We start from the raw sequence: 23655 nt of genomic DNA on the forward strand, positions 1-23655 counted from the left end.
AGAGACGAAGTTACGTGAAGACATGCCATCTTCCACATATTTCATTATTCATGTTTCCTTATTTTACCGTAAACAAATTTGATGAATTAGCATTCATGATTGTTCCCTATTTCATTATGTAGTCAACAATGTTTAGAAAACCGATCGCCCCAAAACAAAAACCTGCCATGTGTCTCGTAACAGCTTTCAGTACTGAAATTTGCAGTACCTAACTGCAGTTTTCTATAATGACATGCATTTATTTATAACTGAAAATGCCCGACAGTAGATGCTCAGTATTTACTACATTAAGATCACATATTTCAAACACAATCAGTGAATTAGTACCACAATACTCAACTCCATCTTTTAAACTTCCATTACTATTTTCATAGCCAACATAAACATCAAGTCAACAGCCACCACAGTGATACATTTTACATGCCCCCTAACCAAGGATAATCACAAGATTGAAAGACAGTACAATGAGATAAAGGAAATTATTCAGATACTTAGGGGAAACAATAATTTAAAATGTGATGAGGGACTGGAATACGGCGCTAGCAAAAGGCAGAGGAGAGAAAATAGTATGAGAACATAGGCTCCCTGCAAGGTGTGAAACAGACAGCCACCAGGTAAAATTTTGCACAGAACATAATTTAATCATTGCTTGACAGAAAGCTGCATATGTGGAATAGACCTGGAGACACTGGTAGGATTGAGATTAATTATTTAATCGTAAGACAGAGTTCCCGAAACTAGATTTTAAATTGTAAGACATTTCCTGGTGGAGATCCAGACTGACGATGATTTATTAAAACTTCCTGGCAGATTCATTCTGATAATTTATTGGTTATGAACAGCAGATTCCAGCTAAAGAGATAGCAATAAGGTAGCAAATTAAGGAGATGAGACCTGGATAAATTAAGACCAAGAGGTTGCTGATCATTATCAGCATAAGACAGCAAATGAATTAGCTAAAGGAAATACAAATGGCTAAAAAGTGAGATTAACAGAAGGTGCGAAATGTAAACTGAGAATGGCTAGAGGAAAAATTCAAGGCTGTAGAACCATGCATGGAAAAGATGGGTGCCACATACAGGAAACTAAAACTAAAAACTTCTTTAGAGCAAAGAGAAACAGCCGTATGACTATCAAGAGCTCAGACGGCTGGCAAAATCTAAATGAAGAAGAGAAGGAAGTTGGACGGAATATGTGGAGGAGGAGGGTGTGAGAGCTACGCAAACGAAATTGAACAAAATGTGAAATGTCTGAACACACGAGGCAGTACTGATCCTTTGACTTTTCGTTGAAGGTAGAGTGAAGAAAGGCAAATCTAAGTTTATAGTATTTGTAGATTAGATGCGGACTCTGGCCACAATTTATTGGTTAGGGTCTCCAAATTAAAACTGAAGAAACTGCAAAAGGCAGGACTTTAAGGAGATGGGACCTGTATAAACTGAAAGAACCAGAGGTTGTAAAGGGTTTCATAGGGAGCATTAGGGAACGATCAACAAGAGCAGGGAAAAGGAAAACAGTAGAAGAAGAATGGGTAGCTTTGAGAGATAAAATAGTGGAGGCAGCAGAGGATCAAGTACGTGAAAAAACGAGGGCTAGTAGAAATCCTTGGGTAACACAAGAGATATTTAATTTAATCGATGGAAAGCGGAAGGAGTATATAGTGGTTCTGTACAAGGGAGATGTACTCGAGGGCAATATTATGGGAAGAGAAGAGGACGTAGAGGAAGATGAGAAGGGAAATAAGATACTGCATGAAGAATTTGACAACGTACTGAAAGAATAAATCGTAGCAAGCCTTGGGAGAGCCATGACAAGACTCTTCCATCTGGTGAGTAAGACGTATGAGACAAGCGAAATACCCACAGACTTCAAGAAGAATATAACAATCCCAATTTCAAAGAAAGGTGCTGACAGATGTTAAATTACCGAACTAACAGTTTAATAATCACTGCTGCAAAATACTAACACGAATGTTTTACAGAAGAATGGAAAACTGGTAGAGTCCGATCTCGAGGAGGATAAGTTTGGATTCTGGAGAAATGTAGTAACACGCGGGGCAATACTGACCCTACGACTTCTCATAGGAGACAGGTTAAGGAAAGAAAAACCTATGTTTATAGCATTTGTAGACTTAGAGAAACCTTTTGACAATGTTGACTGGAATACTCTCTTTCAAATTCTGAAGGTGGCATGGGTAAATTACAAGAAGCTATTTACAATTTGTACAGAAACCAGATGGCAGTTATAAGAGGCGTGGGGCACGAACGAGAAGCAGTGGTTGAGAAGGGAGTGGGACAGGGTAGTAGCCTATCCCTGATATTATTCAATCTGTATATTGAGCAAGCAGTGAAGGAAACAAAAGAAAAATTTGGAGTAGGTATTAAAATCCATGGAGAAGAAATAAAAACTTTGAGGTTTGCCGGTGACATTGTAATTCTCTCTGAGACAGCAAAGGACTTGGAAGAGCAGTTAAACGGAATGGAGAGTATCATGAAAGGAGGATGCAAGATGAACAGCAATAAAAGCAAATCGAGGATAATGGAATGTAGTCAAATTAAATCAGATGATGCAGAGGGAATTAGATTAGGAAATCGGACACTTAAAGTAGTAAATGAGTTTTGCTATTTGGGAAGCAAAATAATGGATGATGGTCGAAGTAGGGAGGATATAAAATGTAGATTGGCCATGGATAGAAAAGCATTTCTGAAGAAGAGAAATTTGTTAACATCAGTATAGATTTAAGTGTCAGGAAGTCCTCTCGTATTTGTATGGAGTGTGGCCATGTATGGAAGTGAAACATGGACGATAAACAGTTTAGGCAAGAAGAGAATGGAAGCTTTTGAAATGTGGTGCTACAGAAGAATCCTGAAGACTAGATTTGTAGATCTCGTAACTAATGAGGAGGTACTGGACAGAATTGGGGAAAACAGATATTTGTGGCACAACCTGAGTAGAAGAAGGGATCGGTTAATAGGACACATTCTGAGGCACTGTCACCAAATTAGTACCGAAGGAAAGCGTGGGAGGGGGGGGGGGAGGTAAAAGTCGCGGAAGGAGACCAAGAGATGAATACAGTAATCGGATTCAGAGAGATGCAGGTTGTAGTAGTTACTCGAAGAGGATCGCACAGGTTAGATTAGCATGGAGAGATGCATCAAGCCAATCTGTGGACTGAAGAGCACAACTACAATAACAACAGATTTAGGCGACGTTTCCGATGCTCTTGAATGGAATACACCATTTGAAACTCTGAAGGCAGCCGGGATAAAACACAGGGACATAAGACCAACTACAGTTTGTACAGAAACAAGACTGCACTTAGAAGAGTTGAAGGACTTTAAAGGAAACAGTTATTGAGAAGGCAGAAATAGAGGAGATATAGAATGCAAACTAGCAACAGCAAGAGAAGCATTTCTCCAAAAGGAGAATTTGTTAACATGGAACGTTAATTTAAGTGTTAGTGGGGTTTTTCCGAAGATATTCGAAGTGCCTGAAAGTATTTGTCTCAAGTGTAACCTTGTACAGAAGTGAAATGTGAACAGTAAAACAGTTCAGTGAAGGAGCGAATAGAAGTTTTGCAAATGTGGTGCTACAGAAAAATGCTGAAGATTAGATGGGTAGATCATGCAGTTAATGAAGAACCAAAATGAGGAGAAAAGGAATTTATTGTACCACTTGACTAAAAGAAGGGATTCGTTGACAGGAAGTGGGAGGCATAAATTCATAATTGTAGAGGGAGAGACCAAGACTTGACTACAGTAAGCAGATTCAAATTAATATAGGCTGCTGTTATTCTACAGAGATGAAGAGGCTTGCACCAGATGGACTAGTGTAGAGAGATGCATCAAACGAACCTTTGTGCTGAAGAACACAACAAATAAATGGTGAAGTGATTATATGTAGTTATAAAACACTTTAAAAATTTTAAATAAGCAACAGTTATCACTGCAGACTGACATAATTTTAAAAAATGTTGCTACAGTGCAATTACATCTGGTAACGTAGCAGTAGGTCGCACTTAAACTCAGTAGCCCACATAGGACATTGCAGATATCAATATGTGACCACTGGATTCTTCTTTGACGAGATAACCTAAGCTGTTAAAAAAGTACATCGTTCAGTCAAAATAACCTATAGTTACTTCCATATGGTGGTGAATTAAAAAGTTTTGAGTATTAATCACACGACAAAATATGTTCCTCTTTGTGTGCTATCATTTGCGGAAAACTTCGTTTCAGCATCTTGAACCAGTTACGAAATATGACGGTTGTTACGACCAGATTGTTTCCAGTGGATGGGAACCCTTTTTGGCGCACCCCACATGACCGGTCTGTCGGATAAAAAAATCAATTCAAGAAAATTAAAAGAGCTATCATTCTGATCTCAAATTTAAATACAATTTCGATATATTGGCTGCATTTTATACGCTACAATTTATGACTTAAAATGAAGTACACGCAAAGTCTATGCAATTCCTTTTTATCTCTGCAAACACTTTAAAATTTCGTGTAGTGTTTTCATTACTTTCGTGCACTACAATATCTGTGACATATAACGAAAAAGAAATTCAGTCCTTTATCGAGCAAAGAAGTGAAAGAATCAAATTTGTCCACGAAGTAGTTTCGTTAAAATCGTATGATAAGCATTTAATAGTGCACGTCGCACCGGGGCCGGTGCTTGGGCGACAGTGGCTGTGGCTGGATCGTCTACACCCAGCATCATGCTCAGCCCTTTCTGTGATTGGCGCCATGTAAGTGCGGCCTGTCACGCTGCAACAGAAGAGGTTCGACTTGTACAAACCGCAACGTTGAGCCTCCCATGACACACCGCTGAAGGCATTTCCGTGGCAACCGTGCCACTGCCGCGTAGCTTGCCACGCGGCAAATCTCAAGTGAGAACCAGGTCTTGATGTTGCTACTGTCTTGGTTACTGCTTACCAGTTACCACAGGCAGGAGTGCCGTCAGACCACTTTCGCCGCTCGCGGTAGCCGTGCGGTTTGAGAGGCGTTGTCACGGATCGCGCAGCTCCCCCCCCCCCCCCCCGCCTCACCCCCCACCCCGTCGGAGGTTCGAGTCCTCCCTCGGGCATCGGTGTGTATGTGTTGTCCTTAGCGTAATGTAGTTTAAATTAGATTAAGTAGTGTGTAAGCCTATGGACCAATGACCAGCAGTTTGGTCCCATAGGAACTTACCACAAATTTCCAAATTTCCGGACCACGTTAGTGGCGCTCCCAACCTCTCGCTGTAAACGCCACACTGCAGGCAACAGGAGGCGCTGACAGATCTCAGGCGACGCTAGCTAACATTTGAGCAGCAATGTGTCAAGTAGACAGTTACCATCGGACTCGCGCATGACAACCAATAAGCATTCCCAGCAAATATGCCCTGCAATAATGCACTGATACTCCTCCCCCATGGTCCTATCGTTCAATAAGTATGCTAGGACCCGCAGTCACCTTCAACCAGAGGGATAGGAGCGTAATGGTATATCATACACACTGCTGAACACTACAATTTCAACACTGGAAAAGGTATCAAACATCGTAATTTTACTTATTGTGTGTAGGAAGACTACTTAATTCATGACTGAGGTTATATAGGGAGCAAGTTTGGTACACAGAGCTGCCACATCTGGAAACGACAGTGGCTCTAACACATTCGAGCACCGAGTCAGTATTAGCTTAAATGGCAAATAGGGCTACGTCATTCGTCCAAATCTACATACAAATTCAGCTGGCCACCATAGAATGCATGGCCGAGGGTACCATTTACTAGTCATTTCCTTTCCTGTTTTACTCGTAAAGCCTTCTTACGATCCCTAATTTCTCCCATCTTTTTGTCGTGGTCTTTATGCGAAATGTACGTTGGTGTCAGTAGAATCGTTCTGCAATCGTCCTCAAATGGTTGTGGGCTTTCAAATAAAAACGATGGAATTATGTGGTGGCCCTCAACTACGCACCCACAGACTCAGAGTTGAAATATTAAAAGTTTTGGCTGGTTTCGTTGTCTAGAGGCTGGGATATATAGTTGCCGCGTTACAAGCCAAATACTGCTGAGTCTTCATTATACGATATGAATACACGCATGAATCGAATGGTCGAAGGTTCCTATCACTCGGTAATTGCAAATTAATATAGAAATTTATAAATGAAAGATTACAATTAAGTAAAATCTGCAGGTACTATTTTAACGACTTTTAAGATGAGTACAATAGTGGAATTACTTTTGAGAATGCAGTAGATTTCTGCTAAACACTTATTGGTGTCGATGGTCCAGTAATTAAATAAAATATAAGTTGAATAACAGGGAAATAATACATTCCTACTGCACGTAATTAGTTATGAACAACAAGATAGCTCGCGAGTTATTCACTTCTAAAGGCACACTACGTCTTCACTGTAGAAGCAACGGAAATGTCAAGTGCACAAGTCGGCACTCCGAAGTATTTCTATCTGCCGCGACCACGCGCAAACCGCTCCACACTCTCCAAGTCCCTCTCGCGACTGTGCGTCCGTCGCCGTATTGGTCAGTAGCCTAATGTCCCTGTGCTTTCTAAAAACACAGTAAATATTAAACCAATTTCTTCGTGAGCATTCTCTACTGTGAAATATTATCAGAATTTTTAAAACACTGTGAATAAAAATGTCTTTTAATGAAGACATCCCGAGAGTATCGGAAGCTGCAGACGAAATCAGTCAAGATTCATTACACAGCGAAATGACGATAGTGTGATTAAAAGGAGCGGTTTTTCATTACGAAAGTTCGATTGGTGAAAATAACTTGACTACATCGGAATCCTCTACGTCAATTTCTCATGAAGCAATGTCAGTGAGTGAAGAAATTTAACAACCTTCTATGGACGATCGTGTGAAACCCAGCTCGTGCTATTCGTCCACGAGACTCAGAGGGCCATAGACACGGGTTCCCAGGTAGATGCCGTGTTTCTTGACTTCCGCAAGGCGTTCGATACAGTTCCCCACAGTCGTTTGATGAACAAAGTAAGACCATATGGACTATCAGACCAATTGTGTGATTGGATTGAAGAGTTCCTAGATAACAGAACGCAGCATGTCATTCTCAATGGAGAGAAGTCTTCCGAAGTAAGAGTGATTTCAGGTGTGCCGCAGGGGAGTGTCGTAGGACCGTTGCTATTCACAATATACATAAATGATCTTGTGGATGACATCGGAAGTTCATTGAGGCTTTTTGCGGATGATGCTGTAAATCGAGAGGTTGAAGCAATGGAAAATTACTGAAATGCAGGAGGATCTGCAGCGAATTGACGCATGGTGCAGGGAATGGCAATTGAATCTCAATGTAGACAAGTGTAATGTGCTGCGAATACATAGAAAGAAAGATCTTTTATCATTTAGCTACAATATAGCAGGTTAGCAACTGGAAGCAGTTAATTCCATAAATTATCTGGGAGTACGCATTAGGAGTGATTTAAAATGGAATGACCATGTATAATTAATTGTCGGTAAAGCAGATGCCAGACTGAGATTCATTGGATGAATCCTAAGGAAATGCAATCCGAAAACAAAGGAAGTAGGTTACAGTACACTTGTTCGTCCACTGCTTGAATACTGCTCAGCAGTGCGGGATCCGTACCAGATAGGGTTGATAGAAGATCCAACGGAGAGCAGCGCGCTTCGTTACAGCATCATTCAGTAATCGTGAAAGCGTTACGGAGATGATAGATAAACTCCAGTGGAAGACTCTGCAGGAGAGACGCTCAGTAGCTCGGTACTGACTTTTGTTGAAGTTTCGAGAACATACCTTCACCGAGGAGTCAAGCAGTATATTGCTGCCTCCTACGTATATCTCGCGAAGAGACGATGAGGATAAAATCGGAGAGATTAGAGCCCACACAGAGGCATACCGACGATCCTTCTTTCCACGAACAATACGAGACTGAAATAGAAGGGAGAACCGATAGAGGTGCTCAAGGTACCCTCCGCCACACACTGTCAGGTGGCTTGCGGAGTATGGATGTAGATGTAGATATAGACGTAGACTTGCTGGCTGAAAAAATACTTGTCACTAACGATGAACTTGTTCGTGAAAACGAAAACTGTAACGAAGTGCCATTAAAAACGTCGAAGACCAGAGGATAAAAAGCAGAGAGGTTGACCATCTTTCATTGGAATACAAAATTAAAGTTTTGAATTCTTTATAGTTTAATCGATAATATGTTAGGTAATTAACTGTATTTAAACGTTGTTATCATTTTTAAAACAATTAAAAGAACAAAACAAAAAGTTATCCGAAGGTAGGACCAAACGTGGATCGCCCGCGGATCAGGCGAACCCGCTACAGACACAGCCTTTTCGCAGTGCTGCGGTCCCGTGTTGACAGGTATACAGTATGTGCTGCGCGTAAAAATTTGGAGCTGGTTTCCTCGGAATCTTCCGCCTGGTGCGCTTGATAATTTCCATGGGTAGAGATCCTTGAGGGATACTGCTAACCTGCGAAGTCCCATCCCTAACTGAATTTCTACGACCGTGAGGTCCCCTTAAGAGAGAGTGCGAGTCGCTGTGGACTGCACATCACGCTGTATGAGCGCGGCCAGTGTATCGAGCACCGTGCTGCCGGCTGCCTGGATTTTCCCGGCGGCCGCTCGCCGCTTCCCAGAAACAGCCAACGCGGGCTGGCCCCGTACCACCTTGACCCCATTCCTACAGCGCGCCAACCGCCACTCGTGCCATCCAGCTATGGTTACGAGGCTCGATCTAGGCCAGTGCGACGTGATTCACCTCTGTCCGTAGCAATCAGTCGTGCACACTGGTTCAGTCTTCGTCAGCAGTTAGTAGCAACGCCTGTGCACTGACGATTGCGAAATAAACATTTCGGGTGCGTCGTCTCCATCGTTACAACTCGAACTGTCATAAGACCTTCCATTTCATATGCCTCAGCAAATACCCCTTTTAATCAATTATATGTGTGCGTGGCGTCTGTTCTGTTTTACATGTGCGAAACAGAAGACAGCAACTGAATCCACAGGTGTGATACATTATATGTAAATTAAAGGGGGAGAGGGGAAGAAAGTAAAGGAAAGGAAAGGGATGACTGCTGTCAGCTGCATCGCGACATTAAAATGGCTCTGAGCACTATGAGACTTAACTTCTGAGGTCATCAGTCCCCTAGAACTTAGAACTACTTAAACCTAACTAACCTAGGGAGACCACACACATCCATGCCCGAAGCAGGATTCGAACCTGCGACCGTAGCGTACGTGCGGTTCCAGACTATAGCGCCTAGAACCGCTTTGCCACCCCGGCCGGCATCGCGACATTACACAGTATATATAAATGACCTAGTAGATAGTGTCGGAAGTTCCATGCGGCTTTTCGCGGATGATGCTGTAGTATACAGAGAAGTTGCAGCATTAGAAAATTGCATCGAAATGCAGGAAGATCTGCAGCGGACAGGCACTTGGTGCAAGGAGTGGCAACTGACCCTTAACATAGATAAATGTAATGATTTGCTAATACATAGAAAGAAGGATCCGTTATTGTATGATTATATGATAGCGGAACAAACACTGGTAGCAGTTACTTCTGTAAAATATCTGGCAGTATGCGTGCGGAACGATTTGAAGTGGAATGATCATATAAAATTAATTGTTGGTAAGGCGGGTGCCAGGTTGAGATTCATTGGGAGAGTCCTTAGAAAATGTAGTCCATCAACAAAGGAGGTGGCTTACAAAACACTCGTTCGACCTATACTTGAGTATTGCTCATCAGTGTGGGATCCGTACCAGGTCGGGTTGACAGAGGAGATAGAGAAGATCCAAAGAAGAGCGGCGCGTTTCGTCACAGGGTTATTTGGTAAGCGTGATAGCGTTACGGAGATGTTTGGCAAACTCAAGTGGCAGACTCTGCAAGACAGGCGCTCTGCATCGCGGTCTAGTTTGCTGTCCAGGTTTCGAGAGGGTGCGTTTCTGGGTGAGGTATCGAATATATTGCTTCCCCCTACTTATACCTCCCGAGGAGATCACGAATGTAAAATTAGAGAGATTCGAGCGCGCTCGGAGGCTTTCCGGCAGTCGTTCTTCCCGCGAACCATACGCGACTGGAACAGGAAAGGGAGGTAATAACAGTGGCACGTAAAGTGCCCTCCGCCACACACCGTTGGGTGGCTTGCGGAGTATAAATGTAGATGTAGATGTATCCGCGGCGGCTAATGAAAATGTGTACCGGACGGGATCCGAACCCGGGATCTCCTGCTTACCAGGCAGGTGCGTCAGCCAGAGCACAGTGTGCTGATGCACAAATACGTCCGACCCCCTATGGGAATTTCAAAGTAGCGAACATGGAGAAAATGGACAGGGACTGTGGATAGGTGGCGCTCGATGGGAGTGTGGATCGACCGTGAGGCGTACCGACACATTCCGCGGCGTTGAGATTGCGCAGTGGTTAACGCCCCTGCCTGATAAGCAGGAGATCCCAGGTTCGAGTCCCATTTTCATTCGTCGTCGCTGATTCCGCGTAATGTACCGATGCAGCTGATACCAGTGATCCCCTACCTTTACTTTCTTTTCTTTCCCTCCACTCTTTCAATTTACATATAAAGTACTCCATTTATTAACTGACAACTGTTTCGGCTTAGCGATTGTAGCCCGTTTGAGTGATACTTACAAAACACAAGTACTGGACATTGTAACTACATATTCTGTTTCACAGACATCTACAAGTGGCTATGAGGAGACAAGGGCAAGACGTCGCTACAGATCATGCAAAAAAATTCTCAAGACGGTAACTTGTAGAGCAGACAATTGCGCTGAATGGGGATTGAATCAGTGTGCTGGACTGAAGATGGCAGCAGTGGTACCCCTGAGAGCCTGAGAATGGTTCTCAAGTTAGAATGAAATTTTCAATCTACAGCGGAGTGTGCGCTGATATGAAACTTCCGGGTAGATTAAAACTGTGTGCCGAAGCGAGACTCGAACTCGGGACCTGTGCCTTTCGCGGGCAAGTGCTCTACCAACTGAGCTACCCAAGCACGACTCGCGCCCCGTTCCCACAGCTCCAATTCCGCCAGTACCTCGTCTCCTACCTTCCAAACTCCACAGAAGCTCTCCTGCGAGCTCGAGTCTCGGTCCGGCACACAGTTTTAATCTGCCAGGAAGTTTCGGTTCTGAAGTTTTTTCTCACACCGCTCTAGCCAATCTAAAGAAATCCTCGTCTTGACGTCAGCAAACTAACACACAAAACAGTAATAAATGTCCAGTAAAAAATTTACACCATTATCAGAATACACTACAGGCAAATTTTGCACTGTTGCGATAAGAAGAGCGACTCGATACATACACAGCTATAACAAGATTTTGTCATGTAGTGAAAGGTTTACGAGACAAACCCAGCGGATACTAACAATAAAACTGCAGAACTGGAGTATCATATCAGAAAGTTACAAATAAGGACAAAACATTGCGTGGAGAAATCCACGCAAGCTGTTGAACATATCAGCTCCTTATTTAGAACTTTTATCTGTGTGACACTCATTCTATGGGAACACGAATCGCATAAAAATTGCAAACTGGGAATCTGTACGTAATATGTTTGAAGATGGAAGGCAGTTACATATAGCTGTGCGCTAAAGGTAAGCCAATGGGGCTTAGCCCATGTGAGCAGTCCCTTCGGAAACTGCAACGCTATGTGAAGAAAAAGTGAATACTTTGTACATACCGGAGAGAATGCTGATGGGCCTGCAGATATTTTTGTGTGTTTTGTCTGGTGAGTCTCTTTTATTGTGGAGTAAAACATATATAGTATTATTCCGCTTTTCGGGAATTTTTTCCTCCAGATATATTCCGTAAAGAATTTTTCAAATTCCTTTTGTGTTACATTCCCCCAAGCGTCACATCTCAGTGTTTTTCCTTTTTTTAATCCACTAGAAGCTTCCTACACTTCATGTGGCATTACTTCTCGAATTACATTATTTTCATCATTAACAATCTGTCTTTCAGATTCATATTTTGGATTTTATAAACATCTAAAGAAATCTTCAACTTCTAATACACATTGTCTGTGTTGTTAGTTATTGTGACATCTACAAACTGATGAAATGCAATGTCCATCCAACACAACCAATCATTTCTCTTTTTACACGCTTATTGTTTTCATATTTTCTCTTCACGAAATTACGTTGCATGCCTACGTTGCCACACCTTCCCGAAAATATTTACGAATATTTCCGTCTAATTCATCATATTTTACTATTCTCTTGTTGTCGGCTGTTTGATACTCTCGCCTTCTCTTTAACAGATGTTTCGTAACATCTGATTTTTTTTTTTTTTTGCTTTGCTTACGTCATAGATGCAATAATTTTCGGTACTTCCGCAAGTACGTGTTCTAATCAGGTGCCCGTTTCGATTATGTCTCTGTAATCATCATTTTCTAAGATACTGAATTGTTTCTTAATTTAACCTCCCATACAAAGCAACTGTTACAAAAATTCTCCTAATTTAGATTTCTCACTCCTTCAAATGGTTCAGATGGCTCTGAGCACTGTGGGACTTAACATCTGAGGTCATCAGTCCCGTAGAACTTAGAACTACTTATACCTAACTAACCTAAGGACCTCACACACATTCATGCCCGAGGCAGGATTCGAACCTGCGACAGTAGCAGCATCGTGGTTCCACACTGAAGCGCCTGGAACCACTCGGCCACAGCGGCCGGCTCTCTCTCCTTCCTGATGTGTTTTTCTTTCTAGCTTTATATCCACATTTTTTCTCCGTCCTTTAAGTCTATAGTCACTTGAACTTCTAAAGTGGTGTAGGCTAATCGCATCCTACAAAATTCTTCACTTTTTGATAAAATGCGGTCACTTCCATTGTCAACTTCATTTAGTTTTTGTCAAGGTCAGATTCGTTTTACTTCTTCTGGGAGAACGTATTAAGGATAAATGTATTTTTCTTCTCCCCTCTGTCTTTTCTGGTGTTGTTGTTGTGGTCATCAGTCCCAAGACTGGTTTGATGCTGCTCTCCACGCTATATGATTTATGTGATTTACCCCTCTAATCTTCAACATTCTTCTCTAGCATCACATTTCAAAAAGCTTCTGTTCTCTTCTTGTCTAATGTGTTTATCATGCATGTTTCACATCCATACACGGTTACACTCCATACAAATACTTTTTGAAGAAACTTCCTAACATTTAAATTTATATTTGATGTTACCGGATTTCCTTCTTCAGAAACACTCTTCTTGCCATTGCCAGTCTGCATTTTATATCCTCTCCACTTCGGCCGTCATTAGTTACTTTGCTGTCCAAATAACAAAACTAATCTACTACTTAAAGTGTCTCGTTTCCTAATCTGGTTCCCTCAGCATTACCTGATTTGACTATGTTCCATTATCTTTGTTTTTCTTTTGTTGATGTTCATCTTTTATCCTCCTTTAAAGACACTGCTCTTCCAAGTCCTTTGCTGTATCTGACAGAATTACAAGGTTTTCGGCAAACCTCAAAGTTTTTATTTCTTCTCCCTGAACTTTAATCCCTTCTCCAAATTTTTCTTTGGTTTCCTTTTCTGCTTGCTTGATGTACAGACTGAACAACATCGGGGATAAGCTACACCCCTGTCTCACACGCTTCTCAACCACTGCTTCCTTTTCGTACCCCTGCCTTCTGATTTCTGTACAATTTGTACATAGCCTTTCGCTACCTGTAATTTACATCTGCTATCTTCACAAATTTCGAAGAGGGTATTCCAGTCAACATTGTCAAGAGCTCTCTCTACGTCTACAAATGCTATAAACGTAGGTTTGTCTCTCCTTAACCTATCTTCTAAGATAAGTCGTAGGGTCAATATTGCCTCGTGTGTGCCCTCATTAATAAAACTTAAATTTTCTGGGCGCGCTATTTCTCTACAGCAAAACATATCTCCTGATTATAACTGTAGTTCTTTTTCATTATTTCGGGTTCTGAAATTCTGCAAAAGCTACGGTTCATAAATCAAAACTAGTCAAAACTTTTAGATTTCTAAGGTCTTTGTTATTGTCTATTAGTCTTAGTTCGTATATATAGCTGGGCGTGCTATATGACCTAAAACTATTTTCAGAGTTCTCTCGACCCACAAATCGCAATATTCTTTCGCCGAGTCGGAACAATGTTTCAGAAATTCACTAGTGTCACTAATTCTTCCGAAAACCCTATCCATCTTATGGTACTATAGCTCGCCAGTTTTGCGAGACTTGCGACCAGTACTAAAAATTGGTAGAGGTACAGGTATTCGAAAAAAAATGGGAACACTGCGAGAAATGTATGCCTCAACATACTGTAGAAGCAGATGCTAACGAAGCCAGCAGGTTGCGCTCCGCTCATGTATTTAACCACGAACAGCACCTGTCCAATGTCTTCAATATGTTACAAGTGTCGACCGTGCTCAGAACAGTGTTCTGTGTAGTTGTGAGCGCATTTTGTTGAAGATTGAAAGCCTTCTACTTACGTTTCAAATCTAGACTTTAATAATAAAATGGGAAGGTACTGTTAATCAGAACTCAGGGAGAAGTTGTGATCTAAATGACAATAGATTTATTCATCCTTATCATCACAAGACAACAAAAATGACTAAAGAAACGTCACACAAACGTTTTTATGTGACAAACGCTTTCACTAATATGGGGTCTATGGTGGACAAAGCGATCAGCTGGGGATCGACACACGACACTAACCGGAACACCAATCGCTTTATCTGACTTCATGCACGTGAATCCGGGTTATGGCACGAAAACTACGCCATCATCAAGCATCTATACTCTACTATTCCAGCAAAAGAAAAACATGGTTCGAAAGAACAGGGCGCTGAGAAACACATATTGGAGCCGTAAGCCATAGCAGCGAATACCTTACCCTCCTGCTTGTCAGGACAGCACTCCATATGCGTTCGGTGACTGATGTCATTGACGGTCGCAATCTGTTATTAATGGCACGCTCCCGAAAAATACAAGTATGCGGTCTCGTGTTCAGTTAATTCGGAACGCAGGTACTTTCCTATGAGCCTCTGAAACCCCGGTGGATTCCAGTGTGCAGGAGGTCCCATTTGCTGGTCTGCGAAACCAATTTGACTCTGTGCCATACTTATGCGTGACGGAATATGTCAAATGTTTAGACAGCCAACTCAAGACAAATAATTACACCCACGCATCACTCGTTGTGTGCATGATGCCAGAAGCAGTACCTCTGACGGTTCAAAAGGTGACTGGCATAGACTCTAAGTGGCACACTAGGAAAGGACACAAGTCTCACTGTTTAGGTAGAGACCTGCAGTTCTTTACTAGCGAAGTGTCATTGCAAGGGTGATCTTCTCTTTCTGTCCGCTTCCTCCACAGCTCGGTAGCGAAGCACATTTACATCTTAGACTTCCCCCACTTTAGGACAAGCCAATCACGAGCTGGAGTGCAGAATTCGAAGCTGGGAGAGCGCCCTTTGCTCTGCATACACCGACTTGACCAATCAGAGACTTAAGTTAATTGGGAGGAAAGGAAAAAGATTCGAATTCGTGGCCTCTTTCCCACGCATTTGTCGTGTCTTTTGCTAACAACATGACGAGGATGGAACCATAGCCCTCCATAAAACCTTGTTATCTCTCCTGTTGTGTCCATTTCGAAGTTTCCAAAGAAAGGCCATAAACTCACTAAAAGCCTCGTGCTTTCACAAGTATGTTTTGTAACAGAGTCTGGACGTCTGGGTGCCAGAGACCTGTCAAACGGAAATTCGCAGAACGCTCACAGTTGTCTTGTCGGCTTCCTGCCTAACAAGGCCCCATCCTCTGCTTTATTGCCGGTCTACAATGCACTGGCCATTGAAGCGGCGACTTCTTGGCACTAGTCATTCTACCTGGACGCAGATGCCTCTGACCGGCGCCAACCAATGTGGCTGCACAATGAGACCGCGGAACTCGGCCGTCTGGAATGTTTCCACCCAGGTTCTGCAGAAAAAACGCGCTTCCCTCGGCCCACCGTCGCCGTACTCTTTTACTGCAGTCGTTTAAATCGGCACCCTATTCCTTTGAACGCAGGTGAAGCTTACCGCTATTCCTTCCCTAGAGCATGCAAGCAAGAGCATTAACTACTGTCCACCATTTCATCAAGATGTATGAAGTCAAATCGCAATAAAGATCTATTCCCTAAGAACATGAAGTGGCATAACACTGAATCAGAAGTGAGAGTGCCCCGCAATCTCTCAAGATAAATGACTTCAAATGTGGGCAAACTGTTGGTGCTCCTATGGTGGATGCCTCCGAAATCAAGGTAGCCGAGATGTTTAGTGTTTCAAGAGGCACCATATCAAAGATTTATACCTCATACAGGGATAGCGGAAACACATCATATGCTAAGTCACATTACAGACGAAAGTGTGTGTAGAGCGATCATGACAGACGATCATCGAAGAGGATTGTGACAAAAAAGAAGAGGACGACAGCTGTAAGCGTCACTGCAGAAATAATGCCACACTCGTGAACCCTATCAGCACTAAAACAACACAAAGAGATCTTTGTATGTAGGTAATTGAAGGGCGTGCTGGAATTTCAAAACCACACATCAGTGATGCAAATGCTCGTAACAGGGATACGTGGTGCCCGAACCAGAAAACCTGGACTATGGAACAATGGAAGAAAATCATTTGATCGAATGAGTCTTGTTTCACACTGTTCCCAACTTCTGGCCGAATTTATGCCCCAAGAGTGAAACATTGTGGGGGTTCGGTGATGATTTGGGCAGTCACAAGTGTTATCCATGGGCCCCATGGCTTCTCTGCATGGTCGTGTTACTGCTAAGGATTACGTGCCCATTTTGGCGCATACTGTTTGTTCTTCAATAGTGATTGTTCCAATACAGCAGTGGCCCTATTCGCACACTTCGCACCGTTGACGACAGGTTTTGTGATGTATTGTCGCAGCCCCTTGTAACGATTCATGTTGAATGTTACTTAAGTTTCTTCTGCCTGGTCCATTGATGAATGAATGAGAAATTTTCATGCTTCACAAAATTTATTCACATTAATTGACATTCGAACTGCACACTCGTCATGTAAACAAATCACGGACAGACTTCACTGATCTCTTTCACTTCCAAAAGTAGCTTCAAAACTGACCCCTCGCAGCATCGCTGCATCGCTTTATATAGAACTTTAACAATAACTTCCAAAATAAAGCATTATTAATTTTGTACAATTTTGATATTACAGTTAAAATTTACAAATCGTAAAGAAACTGATGTTACACCCGAATAAGGTACAAAATACAATATTCAGTGCCAATCTTTTATAGTAATATCCTTCGTTTTCCATAAGAAAATCATTCTGAACTTTAATTATAATAATGTCTCTCGTATTATTTTGGTTTCGTAATTAATTACAGTTTGGATTTGGTTACTAATATTCAGGGGTAGTACAGAACTCGTGCCTATCTGATTGCATACATAAAATGCACAAATAAGGCCTCAAATTCTGGAAATTGGAAAACTGTGAGATGTAAACAATTGGAGAGTTAATTAGAAATGTAATTACAAAGAATATTAATTGCAGAGGAAGACATAAAAATAATTAAAAAATGAAAATACATCGCTTGGTAATAACTTTTAAGCTGCTTCTTAAGATAGTGAGGTCGTCTGTTATTGGATTTTTAGATTACCATTTTGTTAATTAGAAGCATTGATTTTTCATGCTAACATCTCTGCAGTCTCTAGTTATTTATTGCTAAGGACTTATTACTTCAATTTCTTGATTAGTTAGTTAATTTAGTATATGTACATAATTTTATCAATGTCAACAATCCACCGATAATTACGACAACGCACGTCCTTCCAGAACATTCCACACGCCTTCGCAATAAATATCAAGTTTTTTATCAAATAGGACAGAATGATATATGTAAAGACACACATACAAGGCCTTAGGAAGCACTGAATTGTCCGATAACTGTCCGGATGCATATAAAAAAAGGCGGTATCAGACATTTCATATGAATTTTGGGGAAGGGTGTATCGTTATATCCTGACCACCAGTTATCAGGTCACAGTATTACTGAACCTTTCTGGGCTACTTTGGAGAGAACGTGTCGTCGCTACCCACCTCCATCATCGCTACCTAAACTTGCCAATATTTTGCAGAAAGAATAGTATAAGATTTTCTTGAAAATCACGCAGGACGTGTATTTGTCCATTCTGAGACGATTGGAAGCTGTTTTGAATGCGAACAGGTTTCCTACTCCACAAGTTGTTCATTTTAAGTGAAAATTAAAACCCCAAAAACTACACATCGTATCACAAAAAGTTATAATTCCAACTTGTTTGTCTCGGATACAACACTCAGCCCTTCACCCAACCCCGCGCGTGGGTGGCTGGAGGCAACTTTCAAGTCTTCAATGGAAACCTTCGTTTTTTATTGCAGATTACTATCCTGTGGCAAAATCTACATACGTTTTACGTGAACCATTTTCTTCGTTTCTCCACAGACAGCGCTGTAGTCGGACAAATAGAAATGGGTACACAATCGTAATTTACGACATGTTAATCAATGGCCCTTGAATATCCAATGACACGTGCGGCCCCACCTCCATGTTGCGAGTGTAGAACAGGCCAATATTTCATAACTTCTTATTGGAGACCTCATTCGCAACGTTGTGGTCCTCCTGAACGTGGCTCGAGGCGGACGCTACTCTACTTTTCCGGTTAGAATAAGTATTGAAACGCAGTACTGCCAACTTCCATACTTAGTGATCCACTTTTCAAATGAGCGTACACAGGACAGAAGCATATGTGCGGGAATGTCGTTACAGGCGTTCCTGATGGGGTCGACCATGTCTTCACGGTCTGTTACCATTTGCTGGCACACCTTATCTTTTAAATACCTCCACAGAAAGAAATCTAGCGGCGTCGAATCTGGTGACCTGACGGGTCAATTAACAGGGCCACCGCTGCTGATCCACCGACCAGTATAACCACGGTCTAATACCTACCGCGCTTCAGGTGCATAATGTGCTGGGCAACCATCATACTGGAACAACATAAGTTGTCGTACGTCCAGGGAAACATCCTTCAGTAGTACCGGTACTTTCTGATCCAAAAATGTTTGACATTTGCGTCCATTCAATGTGCTGTCGATAAAATACGCAATAATGAGTTTGTTCCCCATGATGCCACACCATACGTTAACTGACTAAGCACGTTGATGGTCAGCTTACCGTTACCAGTTGGGTTGTCTACATTCCAGTAACGCGTGTTATGCCGGCTAACGCTATCATGACTTGTGACTCATCGGAAAATAGCACCTCTGCAAAGGACGTGGGGGTCGTTTGCATTTGTTGACGTGCCCAATCACAAAACACTACCCTGTTATGGAAATCGGCGCCATGAAGTTCTTGATGCAGTGATAAGTGGTATGGATGATACTTAGGACGATACAATATTGTGACAATACTGCCTGCGGGCATATCGGCATCGCTGTGTAGTTGCCGGGCGTTTATCCGTGGATGTGGTGCACTGCCGCTCATACAACTATTTCATTAGCTTCTCCCGTAACACATTTGCTTCGTTTCCTTTTGCCGGTCTGTACGCTGCCATCAGATCTAAAGGCGTTCACAACCTTGTAAAAAAACGAACGAGGTGGAGCGTTTTCTGGCAACAGCAGCCTCAGCATTTCTCCTACAGTCTCTGTAAATGAGGATAATTTCAATTTTTTCCTCTGTGGTTGCAACATTCATCGTCCACTTGTACATCTGTTCTCCAAATGATAGGTAGGTGTGCAGGAAATAAACACTGCGCAAGTGTTGTAATGTTTAGAGCCGCTATCTGCTACGCAAGTGTTGTAATGTTTGGAGCCGCTATCTGCTCTACATCTGTACGATATGTGAGCTCCGGCCGCAGTGTACTCCATTATGGTACGTCGTAGTTCGCTACACTGCCGCTGTGGCGCGTAGAGTAGCCCCTGTTCGATATGTCGGAGGAATACAACGTTGCGAATGGGTTTTCCAATCAGAAGTTACGAAATACTGGCACGTCCTACCCCTACCCTCGCAGCGTGAATGTGGGGTCCCGTGTGCCACTGGATGCTCAAGGGCCATTGATTAGCATGTCGCAAATTACGATTGTGTACCCATTTCTATTCCTCTGATTACTGCGCCATCTGTTGCGAAACGAAGAAAATACTTCAGACTGATAGTACACAGATTTTGCCGTAGAATCGTAAACTGCAATAAAAAACGGGGGTTCCCACTGAAAACTTCAAAGTTGCCCCCCGCCACCCATGCGCAGGGTGTGGTGGCGTGTCGAGTGTGGTATCATTGGATATGCCCCTCAGAGACAAACAAATTGGGACTATACTTTTTTTTAATCCTATGTGTAATTTTCGAGACATTTCAATGTCTTTAGTTCAAACACCAAACACAACACCAAAAACAACACACTACAATGCCTAACATACAGGGCGTCCTTTTGACATATTAGGCACTGTAGTGGGTTGTTTCCGGTCCACCCGCTGTTTGCACGCATTAGGCCATTGTGCTTCTAAATCTCGTATCAATACAAGCGGTTCGTGTGTCAATCACGTGCTAGCAGAAATCTCAGGACAATGTGTGCCGTAAATTGTTTAATCAAACACACTTCGACTCTGTATGCTGTCTGCGGTGCGAGTTGATGAACAACCCATTCACATTTGAAGGGCTTATTTCAATAGTGGTACAAGTCCATTTTTGTTCATTCTGAGATACAGATTCCTAAAGTTAAATGAGCGCTGACAAATCTGCAGTTGAGGTACCAGAAATATTCAAGTGTACGTACGTGAATATTTCTGGTGTCTCAACTGCAGTTTTTTCAGCCCTCATTTAACCTTAGGAATCTGTATCTCAGAATGAACAAAAATGGACTTGTACCACTACTGAAATAAACCCTTCATTTCTTTTGCATAAACATCTTACTGAACATTGCGATATATTCAGAGCTGCTTCGTGTAAGGATGAAATAAAGAGCTTTCCGTCCAGCTCTTAGTAGACCACTTATTAGTCATTATCGCTAATGAAGAAACTTACAAAAGTATAACAGCAATAGATTAACGACCAGCAAATTTTATTCCATCGCAGGACCAAGTACGTCACCTTAAGCAACACGGGTAAAACACGGTAAACCGAAATATCGATAGGTAGCTGAAGATTTGAGCTTTATTCCTTCGGTATATTACTTGTGTGCTTTAAGTATGAAACGTCCCCTTTTAACAATTTATACATGACTGTGCTTAAACTGACACACAATATTTTTAGCGCAACGCAATCTGACCATCAAAGATCCCTGCAAAAGAATGGCCCTGAGTAACATTAAACTATACCTTTCACAAATCACTTACCTCACAAAAATCTTCATTACTCGAACTACTGCAATACAGCGAGCGCCACTACTGCCAGCTAAATAAAAGATTCAAACTACGGAAGGCACTAACTACTGATAGGGATAGTTAGCAAATGAAACATATTAATAGAGAACAAACAATGTATTTATCTTAATAGTCATAATATATATAGCAGTTCATGACAAATTACAAAACTCCGCCATCTCTCTCCCCACATCCACCACTGCTGGCGGCTCACCTCCAACTGCGCAACGCTACGCGCTGTTCACATCCAGCTGCCGCTGCCCAACACTACAATGGCAGACAACAATGCAAACTAGACACAGACTGCACACAGCACAGCCAGTGATTTTTATACAGAGGAGGCGTTACCAATAAAAAAACCTAAACAGCCTACTTACATAGCCCCCATGCTCCCCACAAAAAATTTTACAAATTGTTTTGGGCAGTGGCCAATAATGATTTGATAAAATTTTTTATAATTACAATAACAAAGATATCAAATGCACACACTTATTGATACATTGTTGGTCAAAAGCTAAACTTTCTCACAGTCCATAAAGACAGTCCTAATCGTTCATCACAGTAAAATAGCAGTGTTTTTCTCAAAGTCTGAGCAGTAAAAGAAAATGCACACGGGAGTAGTGGATTTCCATGCAGTCTTGAAGAAGTAGTGTTGTCCTTCCAACGAAAAGACCGTGCTGACTCTTGACATGCAGACAGGTAATGGTCCACAACAGAGCAAACCCACAGCAGAGTCAGTCGAAATTTTGAACAGTATTGGTAGGTAGGTCATCACAGAGCAGACCCCCTGTAGTCCTGGTAGAGATTACGGTATTGGTGGGCCACCAGAGGTGCAGACCCACTATTCTCCTTGTAGAGATAATGGTATTGGTGGGCCACCAGAGGTGCAGACCCACTGTAGTCCTGGTAGAAATAATGGTATTGGTGGGTCATCAAAGATGCAGATCCACTGTAGTCCTTGTAGAGATTACGGTATTGGTGGGCCACCAGAGGTGCAGACCCACTGCAGTCCTTGTAGAAATGGCCAGCAGCCATCTGTTGTGACTGTGCAGGTGCACAATCACCATTGAAGAGTCTTGCGGATAATATAGCAAGTCTATAACCACCACTTGTGCACTCACAAAGTTTTTGGAATTGTCCTTAGAACCAGCAATGCTGTTATCCAGTCCCTTGCTGAATTATTAACACACGTGCAAACACTATCAGTCCCTACTTCTCACATATTGTCCATATACTATGACCAATAGAAACGTGTGCAGTGAAATGTAACTTACAAGTTACTTAATTTGATGAACTGGTGTCAATTACAATATTATAACATAAGAATACAATTACAAAGGTACAAAATACATCATTAAAGAACATAACGATATAGATAACATTTGTGGTACAGGCTTTACAAAAGAATCGAACTAACATATACATCAGTGTTACAGGAATTATGACATAAGTAAATACATAAAAGATCAGAATAACTTTTGGAACATCAACTTTACACATGAGCATTAAAACAACACAGAATAAATAATGTCTAAGCATATTTACAAGGTAAATAACATATTATTAATGCCAATTATATTTGAGGATAACAGTAGTCCTCATCATAGAGAATGTAGCTTAGTATGAGAAGAAGAAAAAATTCTATGAAACTACACAGAGACAGGAAGAAAACAAATACACAATGGTACACAAACACATAGTGGGATAACACAAAAGGAAAGGACAGGGTTCGTTTTCAGTGTAACATTTGGTACTGCAGTCCAACCCAAAACTTCATTCCATAGATCTTTCGTCTTATTTCGATATTTGCTCCAGCCAAAAAAATCCTATCCAAGCATGCTTTCTGTATTTTTCTCGTATAACCTCTCAGTGCATTTCTTCAAATTCATCGCAACTCATTCTCTTATAGGCTACCCCCTTTTAAGCTAACTTAACTCTACTGAGCTCAGATGCTAAACTAAGGGACGAGAAAATGCAGCAGCACAAAACAATTAACACGAACAGCAATGACAAAAAAATTCAAATTGGCAACGTAAGCAACAATATTACAACTAATACAAGGCAATGAGCAGCAAACAAGAAAAATAAATCAGTAGTAAACTGACTTAGCAGAGTAACACAAAGTCAAATTCAGTAACACTATGCCTGGCAAACAGCAGCAGCAAATGCTATAACTAAAACCTAAACATCGCAAAGTTCAAGCAGAAAAAATATTACACTAAAGACAACAATGCAGAAAAAGGGAAATGTCTATTCACATCTTAATATCTATGTCATTAAAGTG

Source organism: Schistocerca nitens, chromosome 1 (assembly GCF_023898315.1).
Source record: "Schistocerca nitens isolate TAMUIC-IGC-003100 chromosome 1, iqSchNite1.1, whole genome shotgun sequence".
In the NCBI taxonomy this organism is placed as follows: Eukaryota; Metazoa; Arthropoda; class Insecta; order Orthoptera; family Acrididae; genus Schistocerca; species Schistocerca nitens.